The sequence below is a fragment of the Rhagoletis zephyria genome, unplaced genomic scaffold (genome assembly GCF_001687245.7).
Source record: "Rhagoletis zephyria isolate East Lansing unplaced genomic scaffold, Rhagoletis_zephyria_1.1 Rzeph_scaffold_07438, whole genome shotgun sequence".
NCBI lineage: Eukaryota > Metazoa > Arthropoda > Insecta > Diptera > Tephritidae > Rhagoletis > Rhagoletis zephyria.
In genome coordinates this window covers 6,884-25,397 of record NW_016164521.1, presented here as the reverse complement: position 1 = coordinate 25,397, position 18,514 = coordinate 6,884, and positions in this window count along the sequence as shown.

The following is an 18,514-nucleotide window of genomic DNA, read 5'->3' as shown; positions in this document are numbered from 1 at the left end:
TATAATTTTTTGTATTTCACATGGCACGCTTTGATTTAGAAGAAAAAATTCAGAACAGTTTTTGACACTTTCGATACCAGAAGCAACAACAAAATACACGCAAATGTTGTTTTTGCTCTACTGATACTACCTGGTTAATGTGCCTTGCTTTGTATGGAAGAACCTGCGGAAAAAAATTGCAACTTAAAACTTGCACTTTCTTATACTAAAATTGAGTGGGATATAAAACTGCATTCTTAGAATTTCTTTAAAAAAATCCGAATAAAAAGTCGAAAAGTAGTATTCATGCAAATTTATTGAATTTTCTTGAGTTTTGCATAAAGTTTGGAGATTTGATTTTTAAGTTTTTTGGTGGAGTATGAACCATATTTTTATTAAAAATTATCGAAAATAAATAAGAATAAAAAACGAGTTATAATTTTTTTTAAGACTACTGATTTCAAGTCGCCCAAAGTCAAAGCGAGCTGTCGCAGAGAGTGAGTGAGTTGAGATGGAGTGAGGTGATTACAGCCTAAGTAAAGTGAGCATTATAGCATTATATACACTCCTAAATAGTGCATGTAAAACTACTTCTGAAAAGTGTATATTTTTTAACTAGAATCTGTGTAAGTATACGCATAAGATGTTCAAGATTATGTAGGCGAAAAAAACTTAAAATCAAAATACTTAACCATGAACACTCGACGCATTGTTCTTTTGACGGTGTGCAAACATTCTCGGCACTCATGTTACGCTAAGCCTAGGGTTGCCAGACGATCCTGAAAGATGCTCAAAATTACCGTAAATGATAATCCAACAATTCCTTCTATACAATTATTTTTTAAACGTACTTCTAGCGGAATAAGTTTCACCACTGTTTCAACGGAATTGCCCAAAGCAGGTATGCTGAACTCTGATCGCCTTCGTGTTTTACCTTACTTAGTGAAAAATTGAATCATGACACGGAACTTAGCCTTCGCCATAATTGATCTACTAGTTTGTCCTGCGGTATTTCGAAAGCTAATGGAAACCAAAATTGCATTTAAAGCTTTTTTCAAAGTGGTGCTAAGTATCAAAAAAAAAACAAAACCAATTTCTTTCTCTAACACCAACATTATGCGCACTTTTTGACCTCCCCTCGTAATTACAAGTTCATACATGTGTATGTGTGTATACCCCAACGTATGCTACGAGTAGCATCACGTTTATTTCCGGTTATACCTATTTGGATTGTTTTGATTTTTAGTTTATTTGGGGTTTCTTTATGCGATTTCGCTTTATCTTGTGTACCTTGAAAGGGTTTCAGTTCACAGGCAACAGTGCAACTAGATCTGATGCCCTTCGCATTTTTTTCAATCTAACTAAGCGAATTTTCAAATCAGCGTGCTCCGAAAAAAAACGTTGCTATCTACTACAAAAGTTTACTTCTTCTTATTTGTTTACTTTCAAGCATCGCATTGTTTATTCGAGTTTCTATGAACTTTGCTGTGAAGCAGGTAGATACACCACCAATTGTCCAGCAATTTTTTGCTCATGCTCCTTCCTTACACGCTTTCCATGATATCCTTTGTATATTTGCTTGCCCTTGTTTATTTTCATTTTGTAGGGATTTGTTACGAATTCTTGGTTTGTTTGTTGTGTGATTTTTCTTCTAATAAATGTGCTACATGTATGTATGTATGTATGCGGGTCGTTCGTTTACCTTGTTTTCTTCGTGCGTTCTTGATTGTCTATGATAATATTTATTTAAGCTTATATGAGCCACGAAACTCAATTTTGCATCATTTGTGAGGTTTAAGTGTAATACTTTCACATGTGTAACGGTAATGGAAAATTATTTTACTTGCAAGGTAACTCACTTGGGTTAAAAGTTGTTTTTATGTAAATCCTTAAAGTTAGGGTTATTAATTCCAATAGGGCTTTCTGCCAAAGACGGTTTTGTGTAGACTTAGAAAATTCAACACGTAGACAAATTTGCTTTCTTTACCCGTTTAGAAGTAGTTAATCGGAAATGTGTTGCTAATGTCATAAAATTTTAACGTAATTGAGTTCAAGATCTACTGGTTTTATGCCGAAACTAATTTTGAGACATTTTCAATTTAAATAATCGGTAGCATGCAGAATATCTATCGTAGCTATTTTTAAAATTTTGAAATTTAACGATTTTTTCATTTTAAAAGTTTAAGATACTTCAAAATTTCAGCATTAAATGGTGAAAATGTTCTTCTTGCCGAAACGAACTAATCTAGATTAATAAATGTGTGCCACCAAATGAAACAAAACCTTCAATTTTACATTTTTTTTTGACACACTTGAAATTCATTCTTAAATTGTTTTATACATCTTATTCTTTGTGCAAAACTGAAGATAATGCATTGTCCAAGTTAAGTGTGCCTCCATTTTCGACCAAAAAATATTTTTTTGTCGAAAAATGTAACATGTACATAAGAAAAAGAGGTATGTAGATGGTGGTGAAAATTCTCTATCGCCTGTGGTGTAACAACACTGGATCACAAATTTTAGTTTTATTTTGGGTTCTCCAGACGCCACTATCCAATTCCTATGTAGAATTGGTCGGTGAATCCGAAAGTCGAGCAAATTTTTTTTCTATGGATACGTTTTCGAGATATTTGTAATTTACCGTTATTCAGCTTAAAAACAGAGTGCCTCCACTTAAATCGTAATAATTAATAACTCTAGATTTTTTGTTTTTTTAATGAAAAAATTAAAAAAATTTAAACTTTAACAGGGGAAAAATAAAAAATATTATTTATTTATTTATTTTTGTTATTTAATTTCGCAGAAACTATCAGGCCTATCGAAAAGCGATATATATACGGTTTGTGGAGAATTTTATTGACTTTCATTTGCTGTATTTCGTATTACGATTGTTCAATTAATTCATCAGATATACGTGATTAAGTGGAACCACTCTTTTTTTAAGCTGAAACCCGTTAAATTGCAAATATCTGGAAAACGTATCCACAGCAAAAAAAAAAAACATTATCTCAATTTTCGGAATCACATAGCAATTGGATAGTGGCATCCACAGAAAATTTCTGCTGTCAACCAGTGTAACTTATCAAAGGATTAATGGGTTTCTCGAGAAGCTTTTTCGTTGCAGTATTACATACGTGTCTTTCCGATTGTTTCATATTTTGATTATGTGCGACCGGGAGCTGATCTAAACTCACGCATAGCATGGACAATCATTATTTTCCTGTAGTAGACTTAGATAAATTAAGTGAAGTCAAGTCTGAAACAAAGTGGACTTTCCTTCACGTCCTCTGAAATCAGTTGCTTATTGTGCCGGTGTATAGGCGACCTTAATTTTTTTTTCAATACCAATGTGTAAGGGAACCTAGGGATGATGTAGAATAAGTATTCGATGATGATCTCTCTGGTGGTAGTAGAGGAAAAGCAAGTACTACTTTATGATGAAAAGACCAGGTAGTAAAGGACTTCGCTTCACCTGGCTTTTCCAATTGGCGTCACTTTGCGCAGAAGAGAAACCGACTGTTCTTCGTTGTTGGACTCGACCATCGATCGCTTAGATGGAAGAAAGTCTAGAAGAACTTTTAAGGATGTTGTAGAACAGGTTTTCTTGGCTCCAGTTACGTGAGAGGCATGTATGTCCTTGACCATTCTCAGAGACAGAAAATCAAGTATAGGATTTGTGGTGTCCAGAGCTTTGCCGTTTCGAATCAGTTCATTTGGTGTTTGGTTGCCAAGAATTCTATGATGTTCAATCAGACATTGGCTCGAAATCAGCTGTGAAGTCTCCCTAAGTATTTTTTGTTTTGGTTTCAGAAACACCTACATATTTTCGAACCCGATTTATTTAAGTTGCTCTCTTTCATATGGTGTTTTACTACAAATTGCCTTAAGCACTTCGATTTAACACCCAACTTAGTTTTCTCAATTTTATGCCCAACTTCCTAGTGATGTTAAAAAAGAAATTTTCCCCTTGCGAATTGGATCCGATTCAGCCAAAAATGATTTTTATATGCACACTTGCATATGAAAATTTGATTGCAACGCGAACAAGCGTAATAAAATCAAATGCAAATTTTGCAATATGTTTATTAGGAGTGTCCTTATTTGCTCAAATATTAATTGATATTTGTACACGTCAAAACTTGTGCATTTTATGGTTTTAAGTCATGTAGGCCGTCTTGATTCAGTGAAATGAAATATGTATGTAGATAATTGTTTTTGTTTTTGGTCAAATGTAAAGTCTTGGGATAAAGCCATAAAGCCAAATTCAATATTGACCGCAAAAAAAGTTATAAAGTTGAAACTAAGGTCCACCCTCATATTGCATCGCATCGATTGAATTAAATTCGTGGGACCATATCTCCGTGGCAGCTGTGCATCGCGAAATATCGTACGTACACACACATACATACATACATACATACATAGATGCTTGAATGAAAAATGTGCTGAGGCGTTAAAGCCAGGAAACGGGCGGATAGCGCAAATCTGTGTCAGAGCCAATAAGTGGAAAATAGCGAGGCGGAAGCAGTATGTTGCTCGGGTTGTGCATGTGCATATGTATGCATCCGAAAGATATGTTTATAAGATTGTACGAGTAAGGCGTAGTGTTTGCACTGCACTGCCAAACAATATTATTGCATTAAGCGGCCATTGCGCATAAGGCCATTGATGGCACTACCAGATGAAGCGTATAAAAGTAAATATGTTTTTAAATTTACCACTTAAAAAAAAAGTAAAGAGAAACATGAAAATGACAATCGAACCGCGGAGAGACCGTTTAGAATCGACGCTCTTAATGGAAATGCAGATGAAGGAGTTTTTTTGCTTAAACTATTTACCTATCTTTGGCCTGCTTTTGAATAACTTTTTCTGGCTGTTAGATAATCAAAGATGAGACAAAAAGGAGAATCCACTTTCGGGAAGCAAACGATATGCTGCTGAAATTTTTGATAAATATGCCGTAATTTATTTATTCCAGACGAAAGTAAAGGCTTTAACGTGCTTTTTAAAAAAATTTAAGTTTTTTAATTTGCTGAATTTATATAAACAAGTTGCAATAATGTGTATGCAATATTTATCAGATTGCGGAAAAAATCGAATTTTCGCGATTTGAAAAAGACCCTTAAAAATTTATTTAAAATTTGGAATTTTGTACGTAGAATAAAAAAAAATTCTTGGTGATATTATAAGTGCCACCCTAGTATTCATGTGGGCCCATATCCAAAAATTTCAGCGGATCCTGTAGAAAGCGCTGAGAAATCTTACCCTTAACTAGATCACCAGGTTAAAGCAGGAAGGAAGGAAGGTTTAAATTTCTCTTGAAATTATTTTACTGTGCTGAAAATAATTGCTGCAAAAGGCAGTGGCCGAAAAAAGCAATGTTGTTGATGGCCGCTGTGACTGAGTAGTTCGATGTGTTAATAACTACCACTCTGCAGGACCTGGATTCGATCCTTAGGTTAGGTTAAATGGGCAGCTCTGAGAAGGGTTCACACGGAGGCCACAGACCTATCCATTGCCTATCCCTAAATGTCGTTGAACCATTTTGATGGTCTGGCGAATCCTAGCAGTCCCTCCAGTGGAACTTTCCCCAAGGTATCCAGGCTCTCGTAGAAATGGTCCCCAAAAAACTTGAGGCGTTTTTATCGGAGTGCTGGACACTCACAAAGGAAGTGCTGGACAGATTCTATCACCTCCTGGGTTCCATCTGAGCAACAGAAAAAGTATTTTTTTTCAACAGTGGTCGCCCCTCGGCAGGCAATGGCGAAGTCCCGAGTGTATTTCTGCCTTGAAAAACAGCTTCTCATAAAAATTTCATTTGCCTTTTGGAGGCGGCGTTAAACAGCAGATCTCTCCATTTGTGTAACAATATCAAGACGCATACGACAAATTGGAGGAGACCGAAATATTCTTGAATAATGTCTCAGGAATGTGCGCAACGATTCATTGGTCGTAAATATATCTGGTAACACTACGGACGTTCCTTTGGTTTATATGAGGCCTTTACCACAAATTTAAGAAGAACCTCGGCCGATTACATATGTACCATGTATTTTTAATACTGCCAATTTTAAGCACTTCATTTCCGCTTCGTACATAACTATTTTAACTATTGTTTTCGTCATAATCGCAATATGAAATATTGCATGGAAAGGATAAAAGTGTCCATAATAAATAAGAGTGCAAATCAATAAAACAAAAATAGTATGGAAAACTATGTCAGCTCTCGCAGAAACAGCAATACGAAGAATAAATGTACATATATTGCAATAGTTGTGCAAATACATACATATCTATTTAAATACGAGTATTCACATAACTTTTCAAAAACATGCACATATACATCTGTACATATCCATGTCTGCCTGCGAGAGAGCTGAGGTGTTAACATTTTCCGGCATATGTATGAATATTTTTGCATAACCTGCCAGCCACAATGCTCACTGAATGACAAACTGTGGCATAAGAGTAAAAAGAAAAAATCATATATAAAAAATTTTTCGAACAAAAAGTAAGTATGTAGATACAAATGCACATATATTTTTTTTTTGCGCTCACAATCGATTTGCCTTTTGCACTTCACTAAAATGGCGCGTAAAAGGTGGAAAAAGTCATGACATTTTCATATCGTGTTGCACACAATTATACATACATACATACCTATGTATGGCATACATACAGATATAAATATATGTATGTATATAAAATTATCTGTGCGCTTTTTGCATTGCAAAAATAAGTGCGGAATGCACTAAAGTGAAAATATACATCCGTTTATGAATATGTACGACTATATAGTATGCAAAATCTACATACATACATACATATATGATGGCCGAATATATTTGGCTTTCATAGCTGTATGCAGCACCACCATTTTTCCGGTAGCTTAAACTTCAACTCAACTTTGCTGACACTTACCATGCGGCACATATGACAGTTCAATGGTTTACACTTCACTTAACCGCGATGGCGTTAAAAAATGGTGAAAAGATTGCAAAGGGGGCTTTATAAATATATACATTAGACTGCATCACCAAAAAATGTTGCGGTTTTTCCGCCGGGATTACAAAATTTATTATATTTTAAGACGTCCACCAAAATATTTCGGAAAAATATTAAGATTTAAGCGAGCTGGACCGATTTGAATATACCTCCAAAAATGGATTTTTTTATGAATAAAAATAGTATCTTAAGAACTTTTTGAAAAAAGTCCCTTCAGTTGATAAAACAGATTAAGCTTAAAAAATCTGCATAAAAATATCTAAAAATATTTTTAACGGAATCGTAGGAATGAGATTTTTGATGCGGTTTTTTTTTAACTTTTTTCAAAGATTGATTTACGAAAAACTTGAATAACTGAGCCAAAACTATTCTGATTTAGACTTATGGGATCTCAGTAGGAAGGTATTTTCACACTGTTTTTATTTCTGTCCAAAAAAATGTCATTTGTGTTCCAATTTTTTTTTTTCAAACACTAAAACATCTTAATTTAACTTTGAATGACGTTCGTTCATCCTACTTTCCTCTTTCATCCTTTGAATGAGTTTATTAGCAAAGAAAATACCTTTCCAATGACACCTCTTAAGTCTAAAATGGAAGAGTTAAGGTTCAGTTATTCAAGTTTTTCTTATACAAATCTTTGAAAAATTTTAAAAAACAGCATCAAAAATCTCATCATTACGATTCCGTTAAAATTTTTTTAAATTTTTTTTAATACTTTTATGCAAATTTTTGAAGCTTAACCCATTTTGTCATTTGAGGGGATTTTTTCAAAAAAAAAATCTTTAAGAAACTATTTTTATTCATAAAAAACTCCATTTTTGGAGGTATTTTCAAATCGGTCCAGCTCACTCAAATCTAAATATTTTTCCGAAATATTTTGGTGGACGTCTTAAAATATAATAGGTTTCATAATTCCAATGGAAAAATAGTACCGTTTTTAACCGACTTCCAAAAAAGGAGGAGGTTATCAGTTCGTCGGAATATTTTTTTTTTGTTTTTTTTTTTTTTATGTATGTTACCGCATAACTTTGCACCACGTCAACCGATTTCAATTTCTTTTTGCAACGGAAAGGCAGTGTCTCAGAGGTTGACCCATATTAATTTGGTTTAGATCCGATCATTGGATCATGAAATATATAGATATATATATATTTTTTTAAAGTCGGTTTTTTTTTGCTAAAAATTACTTGTTTTTGTATGGGGAGTGATGCAGTCTAATATACATATGTACATACATATGTAGAAATCAAATCAGCTGTACGAAGTAAAAAAAAAGTATGTATGTAGATGAAAATGGAAAAGCATTCAGTGAATTTTGCGCATCATTTGACTATCGAGTGGCAAATGCATTTTGACATCAACACCATCCAAAAATTGTACTAGGACATTTGCAAAAATAAAAACATTCTGTGGTACATACTTATGTGCGTATAAATATATAAAAAAAGGACTATACCGCGTGGATTCATGACTTTGGAAGGGTTTGCTCCGATGGGAGTAGAATCTTTACCTACACTCCAATTTTGGCGTCGGCTATTCTCATTATTCTTGGCTTATGAGAATCAGAAAAAGTTGTCGCACAAACTATAACTAAGCAGGGGCAAAATGTGCCAGCAAAATGGCGGCGTATCTATCGATAACACTTCTATCGTCTCAGCGAAGCAGAAAAGGCAAATAATTCGACTTGAAGAAAAAGATATTGCGGCCCCATCTCTTCCACATGTACTCAAACGGAGGCCAGTGAATTATTTGAGTGACCGAAAGTCAACGGATATCTATTTCATTCCCCACCCCAAGGTGCCCAACCCTCACCGCCATGAAACTCTTGGCAGCCATTTCCGTGTTAATAGTTGTATCAGCGAAACTCTTAACAATCTCGAGATAAAATTCGACCCTAGGTGGAAATTCACAGGATTATGCTAAATACTACGGGACCCAATCAAAATAGCAGATGACTGATAACCGTGATCCTCACCGGCTCTGTGATTTCGGCAGATGGTTTTAATGTGTCTTAATATACTTGAGGCATCATAGCTGCGGTCTATGAGCAGTAAGGGTCTGCTCTGCGTTTCGAATTATTTCCGAAGACGCAAAGATTATGCAGGCTGGTCCACTATGGCAGCAAGCTTATGAACGTTTGTAAGAAAGCTCGCCCTAGGTGAATTGTAGGATTCATGGAGAGGTTGAAAGAATGAAAGCGATCGCCTAGAGCTTCACAGGTCAACGTCACTAGCTGATGTATACGAGTGGACCTATGTGCAAACGATCCTGCTTAGAAAAAATGAATTTCTGAAGTAAAATGATTCTCACCTTAATTCAACAAAGTTACTAAAAATTTAAAATAAATAATTTTTTGGAAACAAACTTATAATTTTGGGTTATAACTTTTATTAGGGGGAAAATAAATTTTTTTTCGGGAAAATATTTCTGTTTTTTTGAGAAATTTATTTTTGGGAAAACTAGAAATTTTATTTTTTGTTATTGTAATACATTGGTGTGTACAAATGAAGAATATTTTTTAAATTTTTATTTTGGAGAAAAATTGGGGTTATAAGGATTTTAGGAAAAAACTAATTTAACCAAACATTAGAAAAAAATCACAAATAGTGTTTTAAGGATTTTAGGAAAAAGTGCGTTTTAGGTAAAAAATTATGTAACCAAAAAAGTAACATATCAAACATTAGAAAAAAATTACAAATAACTTTTTTTGGAATAAATAAAATCGCTTTGGTAAAATGAGAATTTTAGTTTAACTTATTTTATGTGGATTTAATTTTAGTAGCAGATAATTTTTTTTTAGAAAGTTTTTTTAAGTTTTTTTTTAAACCACAAACACACGAAAAAATGAATTTGTGGGAACATTTTTTTGTAGAAAATAATAAAAAAAAAATTTTTGGTCTAAAATGAATTTTTCTAAAGAAAAAAACTCAATGCAATTTTTTTTTGGTTTTGACTAAGAATTTGTTTATTTAGCGCTCAATGAATCATAATTTACAACTTAAAACGTATTTTTTCAGAAGATGCATGTATTTACATAGATACAAACCATATCTCACATCGCAGCTGAAACAATAAGCTTAAATAACAAACTAAAATTTTTTATTGCACGAAACGATCTGGGGAATTATAATTCGATGAAATGCATCACAATCAATTAAGCGATGAATTTTAGAGCCGAGACTTAGCAAAATAGTGAGGCAATAGATGATGATTTTAGAAGAAAAATACTCAAAAACCCTGGCAACAATGCAAGGCCCTCCATGCCATTTTCACACGATCCGCCAGCGGATCGAACTCGCTGACTTGTTAATACTACCAGTGCCACCACAGATTTATTGATATGCCAACGACAATTGCGAAGGCAATTAAGTTACGTGACTGCAACCACAACAACAGAAATAAAAAGAGAAAAGAAAAAAATCATATGCAATATTTTACATGAAGTTACACACACTTACATACTCACAAGCGTATTGTGCAATTTACTTAAGCGTAAAATAAATAAAATGCAAAGTGAATGCGATTAATTACACACACAATGTGGATGCAACAAAAAGATTGTAGAGAAAATAATTTCATTGTTTTGCGGTTGCCATAATCATGATCAATTGCATTAGGAAGCCGGCGATCAATTGCTCCAACCAACCAACCACCCGTATATGTTGCAACAATTGCTAACCACAAAAGCAACTATTTTGCTGTCCGCTCACTTTGCGCCGCTTCACGCCACGTTTGTGGCACGCAGGCATACCACTATCAACTTTCTTGTTTTCATAGGCGCTGGTGTCCATCGGCAACAACTAAGCAGCATGCAACATGCCACATGCAATATGTTGCAATATCTTACGCTTGCCAGCATCAACAACACACCAAGCGCTAGCGCCGCCAACAAGTTAGCGATAATGGCAGCTGGAGTTACTGTTTCATGGCCAAGTTAGCAGGCGCACAGAAATTGCTGCTGCGCGACGAACGATCGGCTGGCGCACGAAGAAATATGCAGTTGCTTGTTGTTTGTCTATGCATGTTGCATGCAATGGATATACTTACTTACTTACTTACTTACTTATCGTACGTAAATGCAACTAGACAATGAGGTAAGTGAAACCCATCATCAGAGTCATTCACTGCAGCAGCAGCAAAGCTAAGAAATAGGCAGCGGCAGCGACACAACTGCCAAAGCTTCTGTGGTGGCGATGGTGGCGGCGGCGACGATGCGCTGGTGGCAACAACCAATGATGGCAGCACATCAAACATGCTAAGCGTCATTATCAAATGCAGCAATTGTAATAACAACTGGCATGCTGTGCAACACTACCGGCATAGAGTCAAGTTGCTAGAATGTTGCAGCGACGAGTTGTTTGTTGGCCATGCGTTGCAAGATCGCATTGAATCGATGGCCATAATTGAACTTTTCAAGTGCGTTTGCGCTGGATTGTTGTTGCAGTTGTCATGCGAGCACTCAAGCGGGGGGGGGGCACTACTGTGTGGACTGCAGCAATACTGGTCAGTGCGGATAGTGGGCAAGATCGCCAGTCGACCAGGTAGTCAGCCAGTTGACGGCGCTTGTGTCATGTTGATGTTGTTGTTGTTGTTCAGATTGCTGTTTCGCTTGTCAGCCGATTATGGCAGTTGCAACATTCTCCTTCTCGTTGGCTGGCTGGTCATCATAATCGACCGATCGTTGAAAACAAGTTGATTGAAGTTGTTGATTTGCCTGGCTGCAGCGACGGACGACGAACAATGCAACAAGAAAGGAAGTGCAGATGAGAATGAGATGAGTCGTTTGAATTGTCGGTGAAAGATGACCACAAGTGGTTTAACGGTCTGACAATGAGATCTGGAGTATGTGGTTTGTTCAAAAAACAAAAAAAAACGATCACAACAAAAAATTACTTTTAATAATAACAAAGAAATACTATGGGATGAGCGCAGTGCTTTGCCTCAGCAGCAATTCTTAAGTGGTTGTCACAAATGCCGCTGCAAAAGGCCTCTTTAGCGGCAATGGAAATTTTTGATGAAGCGGACGCACTTGAAAATTTGATGAGAATTAGTGAAGGTCGTATCACTTGAGAAACAGTGGTAAATAAGTGGTTGTAATTATCAGCGATCAGTAAGATTTTGTTTTTTTGGAGTAGCCAATACTTCATAAAAGACTTGAGCGGAAGCTGTGAATTCGGTTGTTTGCGTCACTTTCGGAAGTCAGATAAGTAAAAAGTGCCGCTCGTTCGTCGCTTCTTCGCTACGGCTATAGACCACAGTAAGTAGTTAATTGGAAGGCGTTTAAGCTTTTTTAAGCTTTTCGTATCTTTTATAAAGATCATCCTTGAACATCACCGATTTAGACCGGTCGAAGCATCTACAGAAGCTCTAACAGCGGTCGCCGCCCAGCAGCGAATGGCAAGCCGCTGGGTGCGTTTCTGCCATGTAAGAGCTTGTCTCCCAAAAAATATTGCACTCTGAGCCCCCCATTTGTTTGACAACATTAAGACGCGCAATTTGTATCCAGTTTTTGAGTTAGCAAAAATTTATGTCCAGTTTCCAATGATCAAAAACTTATCTGCCTATTTTTAAAAATACAAAAAAAAAATTATATCCCGTTCGTAAATTGCAAAAAAAAATATGTCCCGAATTTAGGCCCGCTTTGTAAACCACCAAAAGTTATTTCAAATTATAAGCTGCCATAAATTTACATATGCTCAGTTTTTAAGTTACCAAAAGTTTATGCCCATTTTTTAAATTGGCAAAAGATTAAATGTCCAAGATTTTAGTATCCAAAAATTTATATCCGATTTTTAAATTACAAAAAATTCATTCCATAAATTCACATATTTTTGTCCAGGATTTAAATGCGAAAAATTTATGCCCAGTTTTTAAAAAGTATATCCCGTTCCTAACCTATAAAAAAGTTTAAGCCTTGCTTTTCATATTCCAAAAAATATGTCCTGTTTTTAAATAACACCAAAATTTTGTCCATGTTTAAGAATACCAAAAGTTATATACAGTTTTCGAAGCTCCAAAAATTTATTTTCAATTTACATATACTCAGTTTTTAAGTTACCAAAAGTTTATGTCCAGTTTTTAAATTAGTAAAATATGTGTTATGTCCAGTTTTTTTGATTACCAATAATTTATGTCCAGCGGCTATCAGAGGACAATCTAACAAAAGAATGATAATCTGCTAGTTCGTCAAGGAGTAGTTCGTTACTTTTCAACTCTTGGCAGCGAAAAAGGCGGTAACACTATGCTGGATACCAGGACACTGAAGGATTGAGAGAAACAAGGGCGCTGACGAGCTGGCTAGGAACGGCTCATAATCTATCCTTACAGAACCATAGCGGTGTTGGGGACTTTGTTCGAGCTCTTCGAACAAGTTATAGTTACAGAATGGGTAAACGCAGAACCCGGTAAGTACTGGAGAGCGGTAGGAGTTTAACCCATTTGGATATCAATTTGCTTGGAAAGATATAAATCTTATAAATAGTGCCAGCATCAAGTTGCTTGCCGATTACCTAACCAGCCATAAGCTTATGCGCGGCATTGGCCTCCCCGCCGGGACGGATTGCTGTCTTTTTGTTGAAGAGGAGGAGACACGTAGCACGCCTTGCATAATTGTTCGGCATTGGCCACAAACAAACTCCTTAGATTGTAAGCATTTATTAAAGAAACCGATGATATCTTGGGTCGTCATGCTTCTGCTGCTCCCAATAAATTAATAATATTTTATATCTTGATGGCTGGACGAGTTCAATAAGTCGCGATATAAAATTTTGTAGCAGCATATCACATCCAACAGTTTTCCACTGATTGAAAATGTGTAGTAAGTAAAGGCTTTGCTCCTTTGAAAATATGTATGTATGTAGATACCTTAGAACTTAAGTTTGAGAAACTAGAATATTTTGCTGAAAGGCTATTGCACAAAATCACCTTTAACTGACTATGTAGAGTAGCTCAATGCCACTGTGCCGTTTTGCGTCCCCTCTTCAATTTTCTTACTTCATTCCACATTACTTCTCTAATTGTCAATTAATTGCTGTCATGACTTGCTGACATGCGTTTCTTTTTCTTGCATCTCTGTATCCTGTCATTTTTTGAATGCATTTACAATGAATATGACAGCCAACTTCAACGACAGCGCATTCTTATGCGAGTGTAGGTACATACATATAAACATACCGACTAACAGCCATTTGGGACTCAATGACAGCAAAATGTGATGGATGAAATTTTATTTCCGTCATATTTTAGTTGGTAGTATCTTTTTTTTTTGTTTTAATTAAGGTTTTCACGATGCTAAGATAAATAAAAAAATATAATAAAAGCTCATACATTCTATGTATATATGTACATATGTATATATGTATTTACTTATAGTATAGAGAAATGTACATTACTTGGAATATTTCGCTTCGAGAACCTTTGGATAGGTACCTGTTTTTGGGTAGGGAGAAACAGGGCCGTCCTATTTCCGCCTGATATTTAAACATCAAAATTTCCAGTTATATGGCTCTTATGTGTGGTTGAAGTTTTGCCTTTGCGGATTTCTGCCAGCAGAAATTTAGAATTCGTCGAAACTGATAACTGTAACTAAACACTCTTTAGAACATAACTCGAACCATAACTTCACTCAACCATAACTAGTAGCAGGTTATTTCATCAGCAAATTCACGTCTCAGATAAAAAGTCAACAGGTGAATCTTCTTGTGAACTCCACTTCAAAGCAATGCGGTGCTTCTTATTGATGTTCATATAAGGTTGTGTGAAAACATGTGTGCTTCTCATATACAAATACCATAAAAAAGCTGCTGAACTGAGGAGCTCTTGCCGCAAATGGAGAAAGATAATTCCAAAGGCGAATGCGAATTAAAACATATTTATGTTTACCTATGCACATAAGTACATACATGCGAGCAGTATAAAGATATACACTCTCAGGCACAATGCTTTTTCGCTGTTTTTTATGGTTTAATTTTCTGCCATTTAATTGCCATTATTTTTCAATTGAAACAAATTTGATTCTCTAACAAAAATCATATAAACGCAAGTTTCAAACTTTGTACAAAATTAGGAAAAAAATAATAAGTTTTCATCAAAACGTTTTCTTAGAATTTTTGAAGTGTGCAGTTTTGTAGCCGATTCCATTCTAATAACTGCCAGTTTGGAAGAGCTGCAAATTACCATTTGTTTTTGAAAATTTTTGTACTGACACCCGTATTTTTTTCCGTATGTATGTATAACGCATGCTTGCAATTTAACTGTTAAGTTGTTCTACGAAAATATGTCCCATGAAATTTAATTATATACATTTTAACAATTTTTTTAAATTTTTTTAAAGCTATTTACCCCGGGACATGAAAACTTTAGTGGGACAAAAAAAAGTACGATATATCTTTTGCATATCCATCAAGTGAATACTGGATATTAGGGTGATTCAGAAAAAAAAAATTTTTCCTCGAAACCATGCTCAAAAGTTTCGCTTACACGCCAAAATAAGTCTGAGAAAATATGAGCCCTTAATATTAATATTAAGAATATCCGCAACACACTTTTCGATTTCCTATAAGAATAACACAGGAAAAAATGTTTTTTTTTTTACTTCTGATTTTTATATTTAACGAACGATACTGTACTGTAAAGGTCTGGAAATATTCTTGTAGAGAATTGAACGCTAATTTATTTTTCGAAACTTTACGGGAATTTTTCGAAAATTTTCAGGAATTTCAGTACTTTTTGAAATATTTCTGTAAGTTTTCAGAACCTTTCGGGATTTTTCTTTTCTGTTTTTATGTCCAAAAGTAAATTTATATCTTAGTTTAGAATTTTATGAATGCATGAAAAATAAATATTTTAAAAATACTGGGGACTTGAAACTTTTCTGGAATTTTTCGGTATTTTTCTGGAGACTTCGTATTTAGATTTTCAAAACTTTTCGGCATTTTTTCGATATGACTCAGAACTTTTTGAGGTTTTTCCGTATTTTTCTTAACCTTTCGGAAAATATCACATTTTAACTTTTCGGTATATTTTCAGAAATTTTTAAGATTTTTTCGGAAACTCTTAACAGAAACATGAAGAGATTTTTCGATATCTATTCGGGGACTGGGGACTTGTCTGGATTTTTCGGAAAATTTTTTTTGTTGTATTTTTTTTTAGATTTTTTTGGGAACTCTCCGACTTTTTTTTAGATATTTCGGTATTGTTTTGGACCCTTGCGGATTTTATTGAAAACTTTTAGGTCCAGAAGTAAAAAAAAATTATAGCTAAAAATGGCTGGTAATTATCTGCTCAAAAAATGCTAGGAAAAAATTCGGTACGATCTTTATAGAATGAATTATGCCATTTACAAAAAAAAAAATAATAAACTCGAAATTATACTTTTAATTTTTAACTTGGGGCATAATTTTCCTTATTTCCAGTGCAGCTGCACTATTTCGTATGTAAATCATTTAATGAAAGCAAGATTGTAGGAAAACATCATTAAAAAAAAATCGAATTTACGCCCATATGAATAGTTTACCATGAAAAATTGCTCTTTAATTCTTCCAAAGCGTTTTATGAATTAATGATTTAATCTTTTTAATTTTCACATAAATAGCGCTCATTATAAGCAGAGCATAGCTGTTGTTGTTAAATACAATGAAGCTTTGACCATAAATGGCCACAACTAAGCGTTCGTTCGTTGTTGCATTGAGCGCGTGGCTTAGTTGTTGATTTTCGTCGTTTCTCGTCAAACATTGCGTGTCCAATCAAGCGAACCGATTGACCGACAACAATTACTATTGCATGCTTTGATGTTTGATTTGGCGCTTGACTTTGATGAAATTGCCTTATGTCGTTTTTTCCACATTTTTCATTTTTCATTTTTCATTTTTTATTATAATCATTGCAACATTGTATAGCAATAGCAGCAATTGTCGCTGACAGCAACCGAACTGGATTGCCTTCCTTCTACATACATATATCCCTCTCGAAGTTTTTGTTATGCCTGATTGCTTTTTCTCTATTCACCTAACTATTTATTGCGTTTTTCTTCACGTAAAGTTTTTCACAACTTTTTATTTGTTTTGCTTACTTTGCGTTAAGCTAAGTTGGTTGAAAACAAAGCTGACTGTAATATAGACAATGTGGCAGTGGCAGCTAATACAAAGAGACTAATAACAACAACAACTATGATAACCACAAAAGTTATGGCCAACTAATTTGGTATGCAGTAAATGTGCGCGCAATTGCGGTTAAGTAATGTTAATTTGCATTAACGCTCCTTCCCTTGCTCTGGCATGGGAACGCGTAAGAATGTGTTTTTGTAGCAGTTCTTTTCGAAATGTTCTCAATTCAGGTTTCTACCACTATCTAGCGATTTTTGCTTTGAGGACGTAATATTGAAATGGTCTTTAAGAATAACCCATTTCATACTTCAAATTTTCATTATTTTCATTGCTTCTAGGAATTAACCGCAATTAACGGCAGGGAATTAAAAACCTGGCATCAGGGTCCGAAAATAATCGTTAAATATCCGGACTTTTATTTTTAGATCATTGCAAAACCTATATTTTTTTGCTTTATAATTTTTCGGTTAAACTTAATCGTTATTTGGGATTTTATTCTTTTACTAGCAAATATCCGGCGTGCTTCACTGCGTCTTAAACGTATTTATGTGCTGTTTGATACCCGTATTGTATGTAATATTTCATTTATTTTATAAAATTTAATTGAATACATTTTTTCAAACAGGTGGAAACCCTCCTCAAAAGTATTTTTTGGCAGTAAAATTTCCCAAACCTCTTCATTTTGTTACCCATATTGCAATATTCCATTTATCTTATCAATTAAATAAAATAAAAATTTTCAAGCAGCTGGCAACCTTCAACGAAAATATTTTCAGCTAAAAGTCTTCTTAAAACTCTTTCTTTTTGCAGCCATACTGCAATATTGACTTTTTCTTATCAATTTAAATAAACTGCATCTTTCAAACAGGTGGCAACTCTCTATTTTTTCATTCTATATTTTAAGTTAGACCTCTAAAAATGCATCGGTGCATTAGTTTTCGAGTAATGCGCGTACAAACATAAAGACAGNATTTACAATTGACTATTCTCATTTCCAAATGACGCTTTCGCAATTTCGTTTGACGCTTTCTCATTTACAACTGGAAATGGTGTAGTAAGGACCCAGCATATTAATTTCTCTTTAATATCTATAATGTACAGACATTGGCCCGTTACAATTTTATTATATGTATAGATCATAACCGTAACGATCCCTGACTGGCAGCAGTTGGAGTAAAGAAAAATAACGCATATAAAGTGTCAGTATGATCATCGAAGACTAATCGCAAAACTATGGGAGACCTTCTAATGATGCCTGATCTTCTAATGAAACCTTCTCCTAGGTATGTAGTATATTAGTAAACGACTCTACAAATTTTCGTCTAAGCACCAGGGTTACATCCAACAACCGCTGAATCAAACGGTCATCCACGACATTTACCGAAGGAATATTCGGCCGTCACGAATTCTCATTCTATGAACGCCGT